At 48.0% G+C, this 5,445-nt stretch overlaps 1 protein-coding gene across 4 annotated transcripts in view; it reads right to left on the bottom strand.

Moving 5' to 3' along the window:
* The window catches only part of MICU1 (mitochondrial calcium uptake 1), a 164,784-nt gene extending 159,769 nt beyond the window's left edge, over nucleotides 1-5,015 (bottom strand). For 3 of the 4 annotated variants that reach the window (XM_023755126.1, XM_023755127.1, XM_006090278.3), the window contains exon 1: nucleotides 4,893-5,015. The gene's annotated coding sequence lies outside the window, so the exon portion shown is untranslated. Of the gene's footprint in view, nucleotides 1-4,869 lie in introns of all 4 variants that reach the window. The other variant, XM_023755125.1, reaches the window with a different exon arrangement.
* Between the last annotated feature and the right edge of the window lie 430 nt (nucleotides 5,016-5,445).

The raw sequence follows: 5,445 nt of genomic DNA, 5'->3' as shown, positions 1-5,445 counted from the left end.
TAGGGCCGAAAGGGGATTTAGGGCACCCCCCCCTTTCACACAAAGAAGCAGACCGATGAAAAGGTTAGTGCTCTACCCTTTCACACCACAGACAAGGGCCTGTTTTTTTGGGAGCGAGTTGGGGCGCCCCCCTCTATCACCCACAGAGCAGGGCCGATCAGGGGGTTGGGGCCCCCCCACTCTCACACTCAGGGCAGGGCCAATGGGAAGGTTATGGCTCTACCCTGTCACACACAGAGCAGGGCCTGGGGGGGGGGGGGGTTTGGGCGCTGCCCCCTGTCACACTGGTCCGGTGCCAGGAGGCCTCGCGGCTCCGCTGATCCCGGTGCTGGGAGGCATATTACCCTTTTACTATATAGGATAGAGGCCTGGGGGCCGGCTGGTTTGCCCTGAAGGGTGTCCTGGATCAGGGTGGGGGTCCCCACTCGGGTGCCTGGCCAGCCTGGATGAGGTGATGATGGCTGTTTGCAGCTGGTCACACACCCTTCAGGGTGGGGGTCCCCACTGGGGTGCCTGGCCAGTCTGGGTGAGGAGCTGAGGGCTGCTTTCAGGTTGGCAGTTGACTGAAGCTCGCAACCGCTCCTTTTTTTATTTTTTTATTTTTTATTCTGGGCCAGCTTTAGCTCTGGCTCTAGCTCTGAGGCTTCCGCTGCTGAAAGCAGGTATCTGGTTTGTTTGCGTTCTATAATCGAAACAATGTATAACTCCAGCTCTGAGATCCCGGCCAGCTGAAAGCCGGTTTCTGGGGTTTTGTTTAGCTTCTATATTTGCAACATAGTACATAGTTGCTTAGAGTTGCAGCTCAGAGGCCGGCAAGTCAGGCGGGGAACGTTGGAGTCTGCAGTCACTGGAGCAAGCAAGCCTCATGTTCGCTTCCAGCTGCCTGGCTGCCGGCCGCCATCTTGGCTGACAGTTAATTTGCATAAGGATATGCTGATTAGCCAATGGGAAGGGTAGCGGCCGTACGCTAATTACCATGTTTCTCTTTTATTAGTGTAGATATATGTGTGTGTGTGTGTGTGTGTGTGTGTGTATATATATATATATATATATATATATATATATATGAAATATGTTAATTAACCAGGACACTGTAACAGGTCAACAGGACAGGAGGAGGTTGCGCGGCGGCAGGGGTGGGGCCGCAGGGGCCTCTGGGCACCTGTGCTGGCGGAGGGCCAGATCAGCAGCGGCCCTGGTGGCTTCAAGGGCCGGAGAGGGAGACAGGGCTGGACAGGTAGCGGACAGGGCTGCTGCGGGCCCGGGGAGAGAGGCAGGGCCGGACCAGCAACTCGAGAGTGGGCAGTGCCGTGCAATTTCAAATCGCACGCTGGGCTCCTAGTTACTTTTATAAAAGGAAGTATGGAATATGGGAAATATGCCCATGTGTTTTCCTCTCATATATGCTCAGATATCAATATTTAACACCTTAAAAGCATTAACAATTTTCTCATAATTTACCAAAGTGTGTAGAACATCTATTTTAAAAGAATTAACTTTTTCCCTTGGCACAAAAGCAAACTATTCTTATTCTGAGGGGGGAAAAAGTGGTGAGTAAACTTTTTAAAAACTGTTTCTCTTTTTAAAAGGAATATATTAAACAACTCTAAATGGGGAAGAAATGACTAATGTTCAGCAAGTGCTATAGCCATTGTAAAAATTGCTCAAAAGGTAAAATTAAAGAAACTAGAAGAAACCATAGGCAGCAAAATCTCAGACATCTCTCATAGCAATATGTTTGCCAATACATCTCCTAGGGCAAGGGAAACAAAGGAAAAAATAAACAAATGGGACTACATCAAAATAAAAAGCTTCTGCACAGCAAAAGAAACCATCCATCTAATAAGGGGTTAATATCCAAAATATATAAGGAACTCATACAACTTAACAAAAGGAAGACAATCCAATTAAAAATAGGCAAAGGACCTAAATAGACATTTCTCCAAAGGACACATACAGATGGTCAAGAGACATATGAAAAAAATGCTCAAAATCACTAATCATCTGAGAGATGCAAATCTCTCTGTCAGAATGGCTACCATCAACAAATCAGCACATGAAAGTGCTGGTGAGGATGTGGAAAAAGGGAACCCTAGTACACTGTTAGTGGGAATGAAGATTGGTGCAGCCCCTATGGAAAACACTATGGAGTTTCCTCAAAAAATTGAATATGGGCCCTGGCCAGTTTGGCTCAGTGGATAGAGCGGAGGCCTGGGGACTCAGGGGTCCCAGGTTCGATTCCGGTCAAGGGCATGTACCTTGGTTGTGGGCACATCCCCAATAGGAGGATGTGATCGATGTTTCTCCCTCATCGATGTTTCTAACTCTCTCTCTCTCCCCCTTCCTCTCTGTAAAAAATCAATAAAATATATTTTTAAAAAATTGAATATGGAACTGCCATTTGACCTAGTGAGCCCACTTTGAAGAATTATATGCCTCAAACACCAATCAGAAACCTGAAACACCAATCAGAAAAAATATATGCACTTCTATGTTCATAGCAACATTATTTACAATAGCTAAGATCTGGAAACAGCCCAAGTGCCCATCAGTAGTTGAGTGGATAAAAAAGCGGTGGTACACCCTGACTGGTTTAGCTCAGTGGATGGAGCGTCGGCCTGCGGACTGAGGGGTACCAGGTTCGGTTCCCATCAAGGGCATGTGCCTAGGTTGCGGGCACATCCCCAGTAGGGGTGTGCAGGAGGCAGCTGATCAATGTTTCTCTCTCATCGATGTTTCTGACTCTCTGTCTCTCTCCTTTCTTCTCTGTAAGAAATCAATAAAATATATTAAAAAAAAAGAGAGTGATGGTACATTTACACCATGGAATACTATGCAGCAGTAAAAAAAGAAGGGTCTCTTACCCTTTGAGACAGCATGGAGGGAACTGGAGAATATTATGCTAAGTGAAATAAGCCAGTCAGAGAAAGACAAGTATCACATGGTCTCACTCAGATGTGGAATTTAATGAACAAAATAAACTGATGAACAAAATACATCCAGAGACATAGAAGCATGAAATAGACTGATGAATCTCAGAGGGAAGGCAGGCAGAAGTGAGTAGAGATTAACCAAAGAACTGATAGCATATATGCAAAACCCATGGACACAGACAATAGTGTGGTGAAGGCCTGGGGGGTGGGGGACCGGTGCAGGGTGGAGGGGGTAAATGGGAGGGGGAGGCATCTATAATACTTGCAACAATAAAGGTAATTTTTTAAAGGAGAGGTAAAACTAAAGATTAAAAGTGGCCACAGTAGTTTTAATAACTATCAATTACTTTAGTCACATAATGTTAAATAATATAAAGTCTGGAGGGTCAATTAAATCTTTCCGTTATAATCATTTTGCATAATATTGCATTATGGGAGACATTACATACTATTGTTTTATTCTTAAATACTATAGGAAAGTTGGTGTCAACAGAACCCCTTGAGAATGTAAAAAGTCTACTTACTAAATATAGTAAATATTCTATAGATTATAAAGACAGCAATACACACTGTTGTCCTCTTGCTTATTAGTTTTTATTAATAAGTAATTATTTCTCTTTCTCCCAACCTGAACCTATGCTTATTGCCAGAATTACTCTGTGTTTTACAATCCTCAGTAATTAAGGACACTTAGAAGGTGTTGATGACACTTTCTTGCCATAATTAGGTAGCCAGAGTGATGTGCGTAAGTGGAAGAGGAAATCAGGGACCTAAGAAGGGTGACAATAGAGAGCAGCTGGAGGCCAGAGCCACCTTCCCTCACACAAGAGGTAGAAGGTTCCACAAAGTTCCTGAGATAAGGTGATAACAAACAAGCTCACTTCCTTGTCCAACACCAGAAAGACAGCAGGTTGGTCATCCTGGCCAACATCTATGTTTGAAGATGCTGACATTTCACTAACTTGCCATATGGTTTCCATGAAATCTAGTCTCCTACTGCTGTCAACTCAAAACCGCTTCACTTGACCTGCAAACTCCTTTCTTCCACTAAGATCGCTTGCACACATGGCCCACAGGGGTGCTTTCACATAGACAAAGGTAACCCAAGAACCCACCCCAAAACACTGTGATAGACACCCCTATTTATAACATAATGGAAAAAATAGGTCTTTCCAGGTACCACCGGGAGAATAAAACAGCTCACTCTAGTCCCTTAGCTATAAAATGGTTATTCTCCGAATATTTCTAATACCTGCAATATATTTTAGGCACCTGAAAGAGAAGGTAAAGAACCCGTAAACACTAAGATCACAGAGACAGCAACTTAACGGTCCGCTTTTAACTCTTCTGCCAGCGTTCCCACAGAGTCCACGCCGCCTGGCTCACTCGCGCAGCCGCGCGCGGTGGGTGCGGACAGCGTGGAGAGGGCGAGAGCGGGAAGCCACTGGAAACATAAACACTGAACCGTCCCCGAAGCCTGCGCTTTGTTTTGCTCCTTCGGGTCCCCATTGACTTTCCACTTGTTTCGTTTCAATGGCTGATCCTTCTCCCCATCGGAGATCTAACTGTAAACTCCCCCCGCCTTCCAACCACACCCACAAATGCCCGAGGAACCCATCGAGTCCGCCTGTGTCTCCAGGCGCCCGCGGGGAGACGGACGCCGGCGCCCAAGTGAACCCGGCGGCACCCGGAGAACTTCTCCCGGGACAGAGGGAGGGGCGGCTGAAGTCAAGAAAAGCGGCGGACGCGCAGCAGGAAAGACGAAGGACTCCTCTCCTGCCCCCGAACGAACCGGCGCCTCGGGGAGAGACAGCGACCCCCGCCCGATCTGAGAAGCCGCCTGAGCCGACAAACGGCCGGCCCCGGAGATCAGGTCGCTAACGCCGTCTTGCACCCCTTCCATTTTGCCTGCCATAAAGAATGTCTGTCTCCTCACCCCCTTCAGAGTTCAGCACTCACCCGTCCCCGCTGAAGCGCCAGTTGCTTCTGCGTCAAGTCCTCCCACCTCAGAAAACCATAGAGACGAAGAGGCAGCCGAGACCAGCCTCCATCACCGCCCACCTCCAGGTGACTCCTCTAGCCGCTGGGCCTGTCGGGATCGTGGCGAAATGCGTGTGGGCGGGGCACGGAGGAAAGGGGTGGGGAGGCGAGGGACACGGAAACAAGCCGCCTCGGCCCCGCCCCGCCTCAGCCCCGCCCCGCCTCAGGCCCCGCCCCGCCTTGGCCCCGCCCCGCTCTCAGGCCCCGCCCCCTCAGTATTTAGGCGGGAAGGGGGCACACACACTCACACACTCACACACACACACACTCACACACACACACACACACATATACACACACACACACACTTCATAGAAATCTGAGTTGTACTGTGCCCTCTGTCACCTCGTCGGTACCGTTTGACTAAGGAAAAAGGAGTCCGTGAAAAGAAAACTGACCACAGTGAGTTGAGAATTGTTCCTTTTGAACTGCATTTAGGTTTTAGGCTTCTGGTAAAAATGTCCTCATTTCC

Source organism: Myotis lucifugus, unplaced genomic scaffold (genome assembly GCF_000147115.1).
Source record: "Myotis lucifugus unplaced genomic scaffold, Myoluc2.0 scaffold_69, whole genome shotgun sequence".
Classification (NCBI taxonomy): domain Eukaryota; kingdom Metazoa; phylum Chordata; class Mammalia; order Chiroptera; family Vespertilionidae; genus Myotis; species Myotis lucifugus.
Note: the sequence above shows the minus strand (reverse complement) of the source record. Positions and strands in the feature narration are given on the sequence as shown.